The sequence below is a fragment of the Oryx dammah genome, unplaced genomic scaffold (assembly GCF_014754425.2).
Source record: "Oryx dammah isolate SB20612 unplaced genomic scaffold, SCBI_Odam_1.1 HiC_scaffold_19, whole genome shotgun sequence".
Classification (NCBI taxonomy): domain Eukaryota; kingdom Metazoa; phylum Chordata; class Mammalia; order Artiodactyla; family Bovidae; genus Oryx; species Oryx dammah.
In genome coordinates this window covers 68,202,940-68,220,237 of record NW_024070203.1, presented here as the reverse complement: position 1 = coordinate 68,220,237, position 17,298 = coordinate 68,202,940, and the positions used below count along the sequence as shown (strand labels likewise).

The following is a 17,298-nucleotide window of genomic DNA, read 5'->3' as shown; positions in this document are numbered from 1 at the left end:
GAAGTAACAGTTAGAACTGGACATGGAATAACAGACTGGTTCCAAATAGGAAAAGGAGTACGTCAAGGCTGTATATTGTCACCCTGCTTATTTAACTTCTATGCAGAGTACATCATGAGATATGCTGGTTGGAAGAAACACAAGCTGGAATCAAGATTGCTGGGAGAAATATCAATAACCTCAGATATGCAGATGACACCACACTTATGGCAGAAAGTGAAGAGGAACTAAAAAGCCTCTTGATGAAAGTGAAAGAGGAGAGCGAAAAAGTTGGCTTAACGCTCAACATTCAGAAAATGAAGATCATGGCATCCGGTCCCATCACTTCATGGGAAATAGATGGGGAAACAGTGGAAACAGTGTCAGACTTTATTTTGGGGGGCTCCAAAATCACTGCAGATGGTGACTGCAGCCTTGAAATTAAAAGACTCTTACTCCTTGGAAGAAAAGTTAGGACCAACCTAGATAGTATATTCAAAAGCAGAGTCATTACTTTGCCGACTAAGGTCCGTCTAGTCAAGGCTATGGTTTTTCCTGTGGTCATGTACGGATGTGAGAGTTGGACTGTGAAGAAGGCTGAGAACTGAAGAATTGATGCTTTTGAACTGTGGTGTTGGAGAAGACTCTTGAGAGTCCCTTGGACTGCAAGGAGATCCAACCAGTCCATTCTGAAGGAGATCAACCCTGGGATTTCTTTGGAAGGAATGATGCTAAAGCTGAAACTCCAGTACTTTGGCCACCTCATGAGAAGAGTTGACTCACTGGAAAAGACTCTGGTGCTGGGAGGGATTGGGGGCAGGAGAAGAAGGGGATGACTGAGGATGAGATGGCTGGATGGCATCACGGACTCGATGGACATGAGTCTGAGTGAACTCCGGGAGCTGGTGATGGATAGGGAGGCCTGGCGTGCTGTGATTCACGGGGTCGCAAAGAGTTGAACACGACTGAGCGACTGAACTGGACTGAACTGACTGAGTTCTAGAAGCTCAAGGAAGGTTGGAATGAGCACTCTAATGTGCCAGTTCTATGCACTCATCAACTAACCATCAAGTAGAAAGTAAGAATTTGAATGAAGTAAATGAGACCCAGAAACATTTTTCCAAAAACAGTCATTAACACCCAACATCAACTAAGAAGACCCAAGCAAATATGAAAGTAGCTATGTATAGATGCTAACGAAAAATTAAAATCATGAGCCCTCAAGCAAGCATATATAATTCCCCAAAGAGTGAAGTATTTCTCATAATGAACACTCACTGTCGAAGTCAAGCCCTTTAAGAATTATTCCTCTTCCCCTCACTCCTACCACAAACTCTGACACAAAAATCTTAATGCATATTCCCAGGCTAAATGTTAACTCAGACAGATAATGGGGGAAAATGTACAATTAAGGATTTGAACATGCTCATCCCCAAAGTAAACTATTAACATGGGCAAAGGCATAAGCTCCTCAGTTTCTACAACAGCTATGGCCATTAACATTCATTAGGTGATGAAGTCAGAGAACAATATAAGATGCTTTGAGATTGCTCATTTGCCCAAAGTTATATCATGTTTTGAAACAAAGGAAGATATATCTTACATTGTATAAAATAAGCCACCAGCTTGAATCTGGACAGAGGAAAAAAAAAATTACTCCATCAAACTGTTCTAATGCCAGAAGATATGTAAGTTTAGAGTTAGAGTGTGTGGGATCCTCTGAGCCGTGCCTAGAAACTGCTGTGTAGTATAGATTACTCATGTCAAGGGTTGGCTGGGACTTTCTCAACATACTTAAAAGACCCTGTAGAAATGTTGACAGAATGTTGGTGCTAATGGTAACTCAAACATGAACAGATCTAAATATATACATTTATGAAGATTGTGAAACCACCACTTTCACATGAGTCCAAGTTTACACAAGGAGATAATCCAATTATTTAAATAGGAAAAAAACAAACTGCCCATAAACAGAGCTGGACTTCTATTCCATAAAGTACTTAAATACTTCTTATACTAACAGTATTTCAAAATAAGTTATGGATACTTCCTAAATACTGAAAGCTAAGTGCCATAGTGTCTGACCTATCCAACTGCCTATAGGAAACCGCCCCTTCCAAAGATTAAATTGGTTTATTTAATTAAAAAAAATTTTTTTTCATGTTTTATTATTATTTTTTACTCTACAATATTGTATTGGTTTTGCCATACATCAACATGAATCCACCACGTGTGTACACGTGTTCCCCATCCTGAACCCCCCTCCCACCTCCCTCCGCATACCATCTCTCTGGGTCATCCCAGAAACAAGGTATGATGGAATTCTCACTGTGTACAAGTTACTCAACTGTCTCTCATGTACCACGTGCTTCCTAGAATAGAAACTGACTCCTGCTTATTTCACGATTTTAATTTTAAGACAATAAATGGCAAGTCAACTGGATAGCTTATTTGGTGTTATAAACACAGCCCTCAAGAACCACCAGTGTCATAACTAACCAGATTAAAGAATCCATGTGTTTTAGATGTGGATTATACCACTGTGTTTTAAAATTGAGAATGAATACTGTTAGCTACACTGTCCTAGAGAAAGGTCTCTTCAAATGAAGATAATAAAAATTTACATTGTCTTAATGAAGAACACACTAGGAAACCCTTAGGGGTGACAAACATTATTGTATGACAATTATTCAGGAATACACTATGATGAAAAAATAAAAAGTGTAAGCTTTATTACACTCAATCTAGGTCACTGTGGGTGAATTGTCACATAGACTTAATTAAAATTAGAAAGATTCACTATTAAATCTTCAGACCTACACAGGGTTTAGTCCTCAGTAATTTTTAAATCAATCACCTGCATTTAACATTTATCAAAGTTCATTTTAACATGCTTTGTCAGTTTGCTAAGTTTATAGCAATCAATACCTTAGTTTGAAATCTAGCTACTTAATCGTTCTTGTTCTAAGAAGTTATGTGTATTCAGAACAAGAAGAAATGAAAATGAGGAAAAATCAATATGGGAGGAGAAGAAAAGGAACACAGAGGAACACACTATGTGACAAATTGCAGGCTATATGCTTTCATCATTTTTGAAAGTAGTGCTTATTACTCATAATTTCTGTTTATCAGAAGTGAATAAACAGATTAGAGAGTTTAAGAAACCTTTCCAAAGTCATACACTTTGTTAGTGACAAATTTAAATCCAGCTCTGACCTCTGATTTCAAAAGCCAGGCTTTTAATTTCCTCATTAAAAGATATATGTACAGCACCTAGGGAAAAAATGCATTGTACCGAGATTAAAACTGTGAAAACTTTCTTTCAAATTAGGCTGTACCCTTGTAATTTGCTCACTGCCCCTGTGCTGTTTTTAGCTACAAGGAAATAATCAAGCATCCTTTTGATGATCAGTCACTAAGAGTACTAAACTAATTCTTTCCTAACATAACTAGGACTATACTAAGTCCCATCAATCAACAAAATTAGGATGTCATCCCCAAGAACACTTCAGAGTCAAATTGCTGATATAGCAAGAAGGATAATAGGGGAAACTGAGTTACAGTTTTTTTCTGGCAGAAGTTAAAGAGAAATCCTCAAAATTATAAATGGAAAGTCTTTTAATGGTTTGGGCATACAGCAAAAGGCCAGAACTTTTAAAACTGGAATCTCCAATTGACAAGTTCAAAAAAACATCACCCCCAAACCATGCAATTTCCTGCAAACGGGCCACTCTCCTCGCTGTCTTTGAAGACAAATCCCGCCCTGGACAAGGAGCCTTTGATGTAACACAGCAAGTGTACCTATGTAATTAGAAAGGCTCTGTGCGCCATCCAAATGAGTCAAACTAGACTTTCAAGATGCACTGCAGTGAAGCGGTACAGACTGACAGAGTGACACAGAGTTCAAGAGCCGTTTGCCTCTGCTCCCAGCCATAATTCTCCTTAACTCCTCCACTCCTAAGAAGCGAAAAACAAGTTGCACATGCACAGCTGGAAAACTGTCAATAGTAGTTGGTCACTCTCAAAAAGTGGCAAAACTATGTGCTTATGTTTACAGACATGTGCTCGCTCAGTCGGGTCCAACTCCTTGAGACCTCATAGACTGTAGCCCACCAGGCTCCTCTGTCCATGGAATTTTCCAGGCAAAAATACATGAGTTTGGGTAAACTCTGGGAGTTGGTGATGGACAGGGAGGCCTGGCCTGCTGCAGTCCATGGGGTCTCAAAGAGTTGGACACGACTGAGCGACTGAGCTGAACTAGCTTGACGTGCATGCCTGTGCAGTCACCAAGTCGTGGCCAGCTCTTTCTGACCCCATGCACTGTAGCCCACCAGGCTCCTCTATCCATGGGCTTCTCCAGGCAAGAACACTGGAGTGGGTTGCCATTTCCTCCTCCAGGGGAGCTTCCTGACCCAGGGACTGAACTCGTGTCTCGGGCATTGCAGGTGGATTCTTGGCCACTGAGCCACCTGTGTAGCCCAATGATTCTTGCCTGAATCAGCTATTCTTTGGATGACTCTCAAAGGTGATCCTCTAACTCCATCTTCTTCTCCATTTATCAGGGGGCTTTCTGGCATTGGAATGAGCTTTCCCTTCTCCCTCATTTGTTGGTCTGCTTGTTTGTTTATATCCGTAGGGAATCACAGATTTTGTTCATTGTACTATCATCTGTTATGTTTGTGCTCAACTTATTCTAGGTTTGTTCACTGAGAGCCTTTAAAGGTGGTGGTGTTCATTCACTAAGGTGCGGTGGACTTTAAGCTGTATTTTCTGTGCACACTGCCAAGTGCATAGGGATAGAGAAGAAAGAGATTCATCCTAGAGAGCTAAGATACAGGTGTTAAGATGACCTGGGTCTTGAAGAGAGACCAGGAGTTTGCCAGCTGGAAGAGAATATCCAAAGGAGAGAAACAGGACATGCACAGGTGTCTGCACACGGTTGGAGAAGGCTGGAGTCTTTGTGCTTGTATGTCAGATAAACCATGGCCTACCTTTCAGACAACAGCAGAAACAGCAAAAGGAGACACTCAATACTTAACTGGAACACAAGGAAGCATTTGCTGAGAATTATAATGTTCAGTTCAGTTCAGTCACTCAGTCATGTCTGACTCTTTGTGACCCCATGAATTGCAGCACGCCAGGCCTCCCTGTCCATCACCAAATCCTGGAGTTCAGCCAAACTCATGTGCATCGAGTCAGTGATGCCATCCAGCCATCTCATCCTCTGTTGTCCCCTTCTCTTCCTGCCCCCACTCCCTCCCAGCATCAGGGCCTTTTCCAATGAGTCAACTCTTCACATGAGGTGGCCAAAGTACTGGAGTTTCAGCTTCAGCATCAGTCCTTCCAGTGAACACCCAGGACTGATCTCCTTTAGAATGGGCTGATTGGATCTCCTTGCAGTCCAAGGGACTCTCAAGAGTCTTCTCCAACACCACAGTTCAAAAGCATCAATTCTTCAGTGCTCAACCTTCTTCACAGTCCAACTCTCACATCCATACATGACCACTGGAAAAACCATAGCCTTGACTAGATGGACCTTTGTTGGCAAAGTAATGTCTCTGCTTTTGAATATGCTATCTAGGTTGGTCATAACTCTTCTTCCAAGGAGTAAGCGTCTTTTAATTTCAAGGCTGCAGTCACCATCTGCAGTGATTTTGGAGCCCCCCAAAATAAAGTCTGACACTGTTTCCACTGTTTCCCCATCTATTTCCCATGAAGTGATAGGACCAGATGCCATGATCTTAGTTTTCTAAATGTTGAGCTTTAGGCCAACTTTTTCACTTTCCTCTTTCACTTTCATCATGAGGCTTTTTAGTTCCTCTTCACTTTCTGCCATAAGGGTGGTGTCATCTGCATATCTGAGGTTATTGATATTTCTTCCGCCAATCTTGATTCCAGCTTGTGCTTCTTCCAGCCCAGCGTTTCTCAGGATGTACTCTGCATAGAGGTTAAATAAGCAGGGTGACAATATACAGCCTTGACATACTCCTTTTCCTATTTGGAACCAGTCTGTTGTTCCATGTCCAGTTCTAACTGTTGCTTCCTGACCTGCATACAGATTTCTCAAGAGGCAGGTCAGGTGGTCTGGTATTCCCATCTCTCTCAGAATTTTCCACAGTTTATTGTGATCCACACAGTTTAAGGCTTTGGCATAGTCAATAAAGCAGAAATAGATGTTTTTCTGGAACTCTCTTGCTTTTTCCACGATCCAGCAGATGTTGGCAATTTGATCTCTGGTTCCTCTGCCTTTTCTAAAACCAGCTTGAACATCTGGAAGTTCACAGTTCAAGGGTTTATATGTATAGAATATATAGAAACTACAACAATAGAATAAAATCCAAGACTTTAAGAATGGATTTCTTTTTTAAGTTTGGAAGGATACAGGATTGGCTTTGCAGCCAACATTTCTAAGTTAGAAAAGGAATTAAGAGGATATTTTCAAAATAATACTCTACTTACATAATCTCAATGAGGAAAAAAATGAATGATATGATATTCTATAGCATTCAATAAGGTTTCATAGGAAGTCCTCTGATGAATTTAAACATTTAAGCAACATGTACAAAAGGATATATTCATGAGAAAAACAGAAAAATCACAAAGAAATGTGAAGACTAAAGTTTCCTAAGGTTTATGGGAAACATTTTTTAAGAGCAAAATTAACAACATGACATTGTTAAGCTCAACTTTTAAGATATAATAGTAGATGAAAGAGACAGAAAACTTATTTTTTGCTTCCATTTTATGTTTCTTAAAAATAAAGACATGAAAAGAGAAAAATATCACAGATTAATAAAAAATAGTGAATATGGGATAGGCAAGAAGATCCTAGTAAACATATCTTTTTTTAATATTAAGAAATTGATTCCTGAAAAAAATGGAGGGCTTTAAAGATGAAACATGAATAAATATCTCATTTTCAATGAGTTGAGAAAACTGAATTTCAAGAACTCCAGATTCTAAAAGATGCTTTAGGACACTAGCATTGTAAGCACTTATAGTTTAAAATAATTAATATAAACACATATCTTGGTATTTATAAGTCACTAAGAACAAGTTATTTCAAAATTAGCCTAATTATTTAAAAACATCATAATATCTCTTGCTTTCTCTCCCTACCTATGCATCTATGTCTCTTTCTATATACAGAGATCTACAGATAGAAAGATACAAGTAAGTTGCAGACACCACAATACTTCATATGCAATTATGCTGCACGTACCTTAGGAGAATAAGAACATTGTCTTACATATTCACAACATCATTGTCAGACCTCAGAAATTTAGCATGGACAAAACATTATTATTAATATGCTGTCTATATCCATACTTTGTCAGCCATCCCCAATGTTCTGTTTTTCCATCTATCCAGAAACTAATTAAGAACTGTGGGCTGCATTTGGTTGTTTCTTTAGTCCTTTTAATTTGGAACACCTTCCCCACTATTTTTTTTCTTTCTTGACATTGAGATTTTTAGAATCCAGGCCAGTTTTCTTATGGAATATCCTTTAAGCTGCATTTAAATGACTATAGCCATATAATCTGGGCTTCCTCCTCAATGGCTCAGAGGGTAAAGAATCTGCCTGCAATGCAGGAGACATGGGAAATGTAGGTTCAATCCCTGGGCCTGGATGATCCCTGGGAGGCAATCGACTCTAGTGTTCTTGCCTGGAAAATTCCATGGACAGAGGAACCTAGCAGGCTATACAATTAGACATGCCATTTTGCCATCATTGATACAATCATTTAATTCAGGCAGGGACCATCATCAACTAATACCATTAGGTAAAAGTTAATTGGGAAAAAAATACTGCCCAGGAGATTACTTACTAATTCCAAAGGGGGGAGTTGCCTTTATAGTGAAGAGATTTGGTCGAATCCACATTAACAAAGGGATCAAACTGAGTATCACCACCAAAAACAGAACAAGTTGCCTTATGTGCTTCCTAATGTGGTGAAATGGGGAGTCATATTTGTCAAGAATTTTTGTCAACAGATACTTCTTCTAAGCACTTTGTAATCACTAAGTCTCCATTTCACTGTCAGGGATGCTCAACTTGACATTGCAGAGACACGTTTCTTCCTCTTTATTCTTTCCATTTTTCCTCATAGTACTCTGAGAGCAATGTATTTCAAAAAGGAGTGGAGCCAAAGAGGAAGAGAAGGGCCCAGTAGACAGATGATCAAGGATTGTCTGCTCTCATTAAGAAGCGATTAGCAGGCCCATACACACAGGCACTTGTGCAAACACAGACACATACATGCATGCCCATACACCCCAAGCAAGCGGGCTGGGGTGACATTAGCTACTTTTGGGGAAAATCAGTCTATTGTTGTGGAATAGAAGCATTTCTAAGGCCACCACATGAAGTCATACACTACAAAGCTCTGCCGCTGCTGCTGCTGCTAAGTCGCTTCAGTCGTGTCTGACTCTAGGGGACACTACGTATAGCGGTTCTGCCTCGAAAGAATATAAAGCAGAGATTCCCACCTGATGGCCACAAGCCCTAGACAGACTATAGAAGGACTTTGTTTTCCCCCTAAATTTTTTTTCTGGAAATTCAGCTTTCTTGTTCTTTCTTGAATAATCAGATGGTATGAGCATCATACCATCATTCCTCCTTAATAACCATCAACTGAGGGATATGGCAGTTGCCTCCATCAAACAGACATGCCCTGTCCATTTCAGCTCATCACTCTCCGTGGTCTAGCATGTGTGACCAGCTTCACACACAGAGCAGCCAACTGGCCTCAAGGATCACCTTCCATAAAAGAGATAAGACACTCAAGTTCATGCTCTCATTGATGACATTTTCCTAACATTCAATTCACTTACTGCCTGGGAGATGTACAGCATCTCACAAACCACTGTAACCTCTCTGTGAGTTAATAATCATGAAATAGCAACTTTTTCACTATAGCCTAGTAGAGACCAGTTGGCATAAAGAAAAATAGTATTATTACATAAGAAATATCAATGAAAAACAAAATTAGATTCAAGTATTAAACTACTATAAACATTTAAATGTGCCCAAATTTCACACATATGTGATTAAAACACACACACGCACTTTGTAAAATGGCTTGCTGCTGCTGCTAAGTCACTTCAATCATGTCCGACTCTGTGCGACCCCATAGACGGCCTCCTACCAGGCTCCTCTGTCCCTGGGATTCTCCAGGCAAGAACACTGGAGTGGGTTGCCATTTCCTTCTCCAATGCATGAAAGTGAAAAGTGAAAGGTAAAATGGCTTACCTATTTTAAAATCTATGTTCACAGAGCAAAAGAATCTCCTGAAAGGCTGTGTGACAAAGTCAGAAATTGCAAAAAAATACTTATTAACAAAGAAACAAATTGGAAAAAATTATAGCAACACACAAAGAGAGTACATTTCTGTGTGTATTGAATACTTGTAGATCAACATGGAGAATGGTTCTCTTAGAAGAGAAAGCAGGGAACTTAAACTGCTAAACATTGATCAAAGAAATGGAAAAATGTACATGAAAATATGTTCAACCTCACTAGTGACAAAAAATGCAAACTAAAACAAGCAGTCAACCTCATGATATATTAAAGTTTAGGAGTTGGCTGATTAAAAACTATCAATAAGCATTTAGAAAATGACCTCATATACTCCTGGTAGTAACGTGAATTAGTACAGATCTTCTAGAGTATAATTTAGCAATACTGTAGTTTTCCTTTGACCCAGCAATGTAACTTTCAGGAATCCTACAGAAAGAAATGGACAAATACATAAAGGTATAAAATTCACATCACAGCATTTGTTTTTATAGTGAAAAGGTAGTAAACTGCCAAAATGTCCAGCAATAGAATACTGAATAATTTATATTAGATCTAAAATACTGATTTTAAAGATCATTTGTTATATATAGCAATGTTATCATGCAAAGAAGGCTCTTTTGATATAAAAAAATGTGAGAAGGCAAATTATAAAAATGATACAGGACTCATTTGATTTAAAAACACATACATGTGTATAATGGCATTATATTCTGGAGTATAACTGATTTTTTTTTCTTAGTCCTTAGGTTTTTCTTTATTCAAATAAACAAGTGGAATTCACTGGCTCAGGGAAGAGTTCTTCAGTGAAAGAAGTGCAAATACTCAAATTTTAAGTTTCCAAATGAGATTTTAAAACACTTAAAAGAAACAAAACCTTCCCATTCCTTTCATTTCACCACGTTATGAGACACTGAGTTTTGACTTTCAAAAACAGGAGGCAAAATTCACAGAGAACAAAAGTTTCTGTCCTAAATAAGCATGAAAGATTATCAGAGCCAATTACCTGCTTAGACAGGATAAAGACCCCATGAATTGCCAGGTGGGGGAGGAAGAAGAGAACACTCAGTTTAGGCGGAGTGTGTCTCTACCAAGAGTCGTATGCCCTAACCTTAGGGGAATGGCTGCACAAAAGAATATTCATATCCTGTCCAGATAAGGTAGAGAGTCAGACCAGAAGATATATGTGAAACCCAAGAATGCAGGCACATCTAGGTGTGTGCTTCCAAGCTGGACACTTACGAGCCACGAGATGGAGACACGGGAGTGAGGTATGGAGAGCCCGCGAAGGCCTCCTAAGCCCAAAGCAGTATAGGAGACCATCCGAAATTACCTCACATGCCAAGAGGAGCTCAGATGGGGCTGAGAGAGACCACAGGTTAGGGCCAGAGGGCAGAGACCTTGCGGGCATGAATTGAGGTCCTGGCAGTAGTGTGCAGGGCTAGCCATAGAAGAATCAAGACCAACGCTGACCATGCACAGCAGTGCAGAGTGGCGCCAGGATGACGGAGGCCCCCCACTGCTTTTTCTCCCCAGACAAGCCTGATGCAAACCTTGCTGAGAAGCCAGTGGTGGAGACGGAGGAAAGGGCAGAGCTCATCTGGGGATGAAAATGGAAAAACACTTAATTGACAGAGTCCTCGAATTTACCAGGATTAATTTTCCACTACTAAGAAGAACAAGGCTTCGAGACAGACACCAAACTCAAGTGTAGAAAATAAAGCAACGCTGCTGCACCCCTGGGCATGTGTCTTTGGAAATGTCTATATTCTAAATACACACAGAAAAAATATAGAAATACAGACGCAAAAACATTAACAGTGGTTAATGCAAGGAAGTAGAATGAATCCATCATTTTTCTGTATACTCTTTTTGGCATTTCATAAAGTCTTGCAACAACCCCATGTTACCTTAACAGAAAACAAAATTACTTTGGAAATAAAAGTTAAGTGACAATTATTCTGCCTTAAAATGTTTTAAAAATTGAAAGTAATTATTACGTGTTTGAAATAATTTTGGTAGCAAAATACAATGGACTACTTTTCTCCACTTCTTAGTTTCTACTTTTCATTATCCTACTTTCACATATGGAGTAGAGAAAAAAACAGTCCTTAATGTCTGCGATTCATCTGTAAGAACAAAGTTGCCCATGTGCCATTTGCACCATAGGCACTGAACGCACATGCATACCCCAGCAAAAGTCATAATTTTTCAGCGAAGTGTTACTGTCTCTTTAGAAAAAATAAAAATTTTAATTTGCTTAAAATACACACAGAAACCCAAAGGCCTTCATAACCATAATTACAATTTCCTCCAAGTAGAACATTCATAACCCTTAAATCTCTTTACTGAGTTTTATTGCTGGTAATTAGGCAAAGTACACAGAACTAAAGAGTGTGTGCGTGTGTTTGTGTTTAATTTAATAATATCAAGAAACATTTGTGTCATTTAGCCCTCACTTTTCAATACTGAATTGAAATATTCAAGAAGGAAAGGGAAGAGAGATGGGAAGAATTCAGAAGAGGTAGAAAAGAAGGACTTTCTAGATTAGTTCGACATCCAAATAAATGTAGTATTTGGATCCTGCTCATATAACTTATTTGTTTTAATTATTCCCTAAACTTTCCAAAAACATTTAGTGGGAAATGTGAAACCAAGATTGGTTTTTCAACTACAGTGCTGTATTAGCAAGTAGTCCTTTCAAGTCCTGCTCTGCAAAATGTGGTCCTTAGACTCCAGGCAGCAGCACCCTCTGGAAGCAGAATCTCAGGCCTCCCCCTACACCTACTGAATGCAAATCCATTTCAAAACAAGATCCCCCCTTGACCCCTACACATTACTCTAATGCATTCAGATTCAAGTTTTGAATGTAGCACCTCCCTCCAAAATAAAAGTTATAATAAGGAAAATTAAACTCTGTACCTAAAAACACTAAACCTACCTTTTGTGCTTGCCTACACATAGATTACAATCAATTCAAAGGGGAATTTTATCTTTCTATCAGAAAAATCAAAAATCATAATTAAAGTAAAATCTTTCCATTTTCATTTTTCAGTCTTAAACTGCAAATTAAAAATGGGTTAATGTGCAAAAGAAAGGTGGGTGTAAGATTTATTTTCCAAGGTTATTTGTTGACCCTATTCAACCCTCAGGATAGGAAACTACTTGGTTACCAGGTACCATTCTCGTCAAATAAAAGCTACATAATAAGAGATCTCAAACAATTGAAAGACGAGGTTTAAGAGTACATTATATAAAGAACAACGATTAGGAAATATAGAAGTTAAGATTTTCAAGTTTTCATTCATTGAAATTTACAACCCTCATATTGGAATTTACCCTAAATTTACAACCCACACAAACCTGGCACAGAGTCTACTGGGTCTTGCCACATTGGATCAGACTCATGCTTCTTCCCGTCCAGGATTCTGATGATGGCACCAAGGGACACGCTGTGGGAAGAACGGCTGTTCTTTGATGTCAGCCTCAAAGGTTAGGAGTGTACCCAAAACATCCTAACTCTCTGTAATAACCCATTAGGAAGCTGTCATCCACAAACTTAGTTAAATCATTTTTGAGGTTATTTATATTTTCTACCCCTACTTCCTCTTAGAGAAATCAGTTCTGTAAGTTTGTAACTAGTTGGGTAAGGTGATTTTTCTAGTCCTCAGTTCAGTTCAGTCGCTCAGTCGTGTCTGACTCTTTGCGACCCCATGAGTCGCAGCACGGCAGGCCTCCCCGTCCATCACCAACTCCCGGAGTTCACTCAGACTCATGTCCATCGAGTCAGTGATGCCATCCAGCCATCTCATCCTCGGTCATCCCCTTCTTCTCCTGCCCCCAATCCCTCCCAGCATCAGAGTCTTTTCCAATGAGTCAACTCTTCACATGAGGTGGCCAAAGTACTGGAGTTTCAGCTTTAGCATCATTCCTTCCAAAGAAATCCCAGGGTTTACTGCTCAACAAAACAGTGTCCATACTATCAATATTATTCACATCACCCATGATGTAAAAGGAAAACGGCCACGTGTCCTCACAGCACTTGTATCCATTGATCCCTATTGTTTTGTTTTTCTTTACTCTCCATGGGCAGGCATTTTCTATTGTGACCATTTTAGACTTTTTGTATCTTCTCCAATTTTATTATAGAGCTTTTGAGGAGAGTATCAGTCTATTACAAGGAACCAGTGTACTGCTAATTTGTTCACAGACAAGAGAATGTTCTCCACTTGATTTCAAAATTCATTTCCTGACAACTTACGACTAAACTTAAATTCTTAGAGATGCTGTAACCCATCATCAAAATTAGAAGCAAACAAACTAGAAACTTAACTTCCCCTACTGACAGTTTTCCTTCTTTGTTAATTTTTTTGTTTGTTGGTTTTTCCCGGTGGCATTGAGGAGCTTCTCTCTTATATTTGCCCACCATTGTGAACATAAATTCATCCACCTGTTTCTATTTCTCAGGTAACCTCCTGAGAAATGAGTTAATGTGCAAAAATTTCTCTTCTTGTATGGCTCGACCTCATAGTATCTGGCAGAGGTAAGCATTGGCAGCAAAAAGTAGAACCTGCATACCCTTTAAAAATAGTAAGTTTTATTGACCATCAACTTTTAAGATACCCAGCTTGGCACAGAGTTTAAAGTTGAGCCTAGTTCTAAACTGAGGTCTCTTTTGTCGCAAAGCAAAAGTTCCTAAATAAAATCTGCTTTTACCACTTTACTGCCAGTTCTAGTTTTTTTTGACAACCACAAAGAAAAGAAAAAGATACCAAGCACAGGCACCTATGGTAACTTTTAAGGGCTTCTCTGGTGGGCTCAGTCCATAAATCTATCCTCAGTGCAGGAGATCCAGGTTCAATCCCTGGCTTGGGAAGATCCCCTGGAGAAGGAAATGACAACTCACTCCAGTATCTTGCCTGGAAAATCCCATGGGCAGAGGAGCCTGGCGGGCTACAGTCTATGGGGTTGCAAGAGTCGGACACAACTTAGCGACTAAACCATGGTAACTTTTGAAGGTGAGGGTGCAGAAAAAGAAGAGATACCCTTCTCCAAGGGTAGAAGCACATTCTCCTAACTTCCACCATCCACCTGGGTGCTAAAGAAGAACCAGAGAGGAAATTAAGAGAGTTAGATACAGTGAGTGCTACCACAGAGCCTAACCTGAGGTTCAAATATGGGAGTGAGATGGCTATAGAAAGTCTTCAGAAAGTATCCAGAATCACCCAAAGCAATCAACTTTGAAGAAGAATAAAAACATTTTCTGACATGTAAGGCCCCCAAAATATATATTGTGTGTACCTTTTCTCAGTAAGTTACTGAAGGATATGCTCTACAAAAATGGGGAAAAGTGAGTGTTAGTCACTCAGTTGTGTCTGACTCGTGACCCCGTGAACTGTAGCCTGCCAGGCTCCTCTGTCCATGGAATTTTCCAGGCAAGAATACTGGAGTTGGTTGCCATTTCCTCCCTCAGGGGATCTTTCTGACCCAGGGATAGAACCCCAGTCTCCTGCATTGCAGGGAGATTCTTTACCGTTTGAGCCACCAGGGAAACCACAAAAACAGGGGACTAAGTTAAAAAAGGAGAAAGAAAGTAAAAGATGGAATCCAGGAACCAGCACATTAAACACTAATGTGAGGCAGAAGGAATCACCAGAACAATCACCTGTGAAGCAGCATCTATAGCAATCAGTTTAGACTGTACCATATCAGAGACCCCAAAGTTTCTTCAAAGGTTACAGTTAGGAAAATAGTTAATATATTCTAACATACTAGGAAGAGATTCAGGCAAGCTGAAGAGAAGAGTTGAATTAGGGATGCATATATAAAGGAAAAACCATCTCCAGAAAAAAACAAGTTCTGCAGGAAACAAGATGTAATAAATATATATATACACATATTATGTGACTCAGCTGTGTTTGCATGGTTATAATAATATAGACACCAGTTACTCATCCTTCTAAAATTATACTATAACCATATGGGAGGATAGGGAGGAGAAGCGAGCTTGTCCATAGTGAGGAAGGGCAGTAAGTAAAGTGGGCTAAATCCTTATCTCCCGTAGTGGAATTATGCCCCAGATAGTGCCCCAGGCTAATATGTATAGCAGGAGCAATGAGAGCACGTTGTGGACAGTTAGGACCACAAACACCCAAAGATTCTAAAGGCGCTGAAATTAGTCAAGGGAGAGTTAGAAGGTGGGAAGTGGGACAAGGACAGTAGTTTTTCATAACAACCTTGGTAGAACTATTTGACTCTAAACCATATGTGTGTTTAACTTTGGCAAAAGATAAAAGACGTGGTATTTCCTTGTGATATTAGTAATGGGTGATTTATCTATACTTAGGAATTTTTTAAATGTATGCAATTAAATTAGAAGAAATTACAAGCTAAAGATTTAATTACATACCACTTACAAAGTCAAAGAGAAATAAATATATAGCTGAATGGTAATATTTTGTGGGTTGTCAGCAGTTAATACCACAATATCCAAATTCCCAGATTTGTTCTAACTGCTAGCAAGTAACAAAGACTTCAGAACCTCAAGTCTCATTGTACAGTACCTTCCTTCATTCAGCAATTGAACAATTTATTTGATGTAGAGAAAAATATTATTTGCAATAATGTTTTTATTTAATTATGGATAAATTATCCCCTTAATTCACACTTATATTTCCCTACTAAAAGAGAAATCTTGGCAGAAAGCAAATCTCAAGATGGACACAAAGTTCATCTCATTCTGTGATGACCCATTTTAGAGGGGGTGTCTTTTATTTTACTCAGAGGGAATGAACCCAAGTTATTGTGTGTGTTCTTATATAAAATATTGGGTTTACAAGGAAAGAATGCCTGTACTAATGACACATGGCATTTGTAATAAATCCTTCTCACACTGTGGTATATTAACCAGTATTTCCCAAAACTCCCTTAGGTCAACACAAGAGGCCTCAAACAGCCAACCAGATTAACTAGGACCACATCAAGTAAAACCAGGCCACACAGGAGTACTTTCCTACATAAGAGACAAAACAATACATGTATGATTTCAATAGTTTCTCAAGCTGTTCCAGTGTTGGCTAAAACTTACATCTTTCCAGACTTAGCAAAAATACAGACATTATCCAGGCCTAAGGAGTTTCATATTCAGTAAGAATTAAGCCTCTTTGTTCCTCTTTGCCAAGATGTCTCAAAGTCTTAAATAGAAATGGAAAGGGGGTAAAGATGTGATAGAAAATCCAGATAAAGCATTAAAAGTAAGTGCATGTATCACCAAATGTGAAGTTTTTTTTTCTGTAAAACATGAAGAATCTCAAAGTGCCAGTCTCTGAATTTCATGCCTTTATGATCTTTTAACGAATTTGGTTTTCAAATTAACAATTCATTCTTTAAGAAAACAAACTTTATGCCAGCCCAAGAAGCGCACATATGCTATTGCATATACGTTTGAAACAGTTTTGAAAACTGACATATGGTGGTAGAGTTAAGTATAGCCAATATAGTATAAATTATAAATACAAGAGAGGTGTATATAAAAGCAAACTTGATGGAAGATTTATTATTTTATTCCAAGTCTATGGACCTCATAGTCTGTAATATTTTCAAGCCTACCAAAATGAATTCAATTCAAAATGTTACTGTGAACTACCCAACACTGACTCTTGTTATTAAAAATATATATATATATATAACCCATACAAGTCTTTCCATTTTATATCTTTATTACATTTTCTGCAAAGCTGACCCAAGCTCCACGGTAGCCTTTCCCTTTTGGTGGGCTTCCCTCAGCCTTTTGGTCTGAGCCACATAATAATCATATATTTACATGCTGCTTTTAACATTCGTTTGGAAGTTTTTTTGTTTTCTCAGGGTTTTTTTTTTTTTTACTTTTCATTCAAAGCAAGCTGGGTGACAAAGACCATAATCTCCTCCTTTCTTTTTTGTTTTTCTGTCTTAGGAAGGGTTCAAGTCCCTGTTGATCGAGTACATGTTAAAAATATGACAGTCACATTTTTCTTGCAAAT

At 38.8% G+C, this 17,298-nt stretch overlaps 1 protein-coding gene across 1 annotated transcript in view; it reads right to left on the bottom strand.

The window, feature by feature from the left end:
• Positions 1-17,298, bottom strand: part of RSPO2 (R-spondin 2) — a 191,046-nt gene that overhangs the window by 113,221 nt on the left and 60,527 nt on the right. The gene's annotated exons all lie outside the window — the stretch shown is intronic.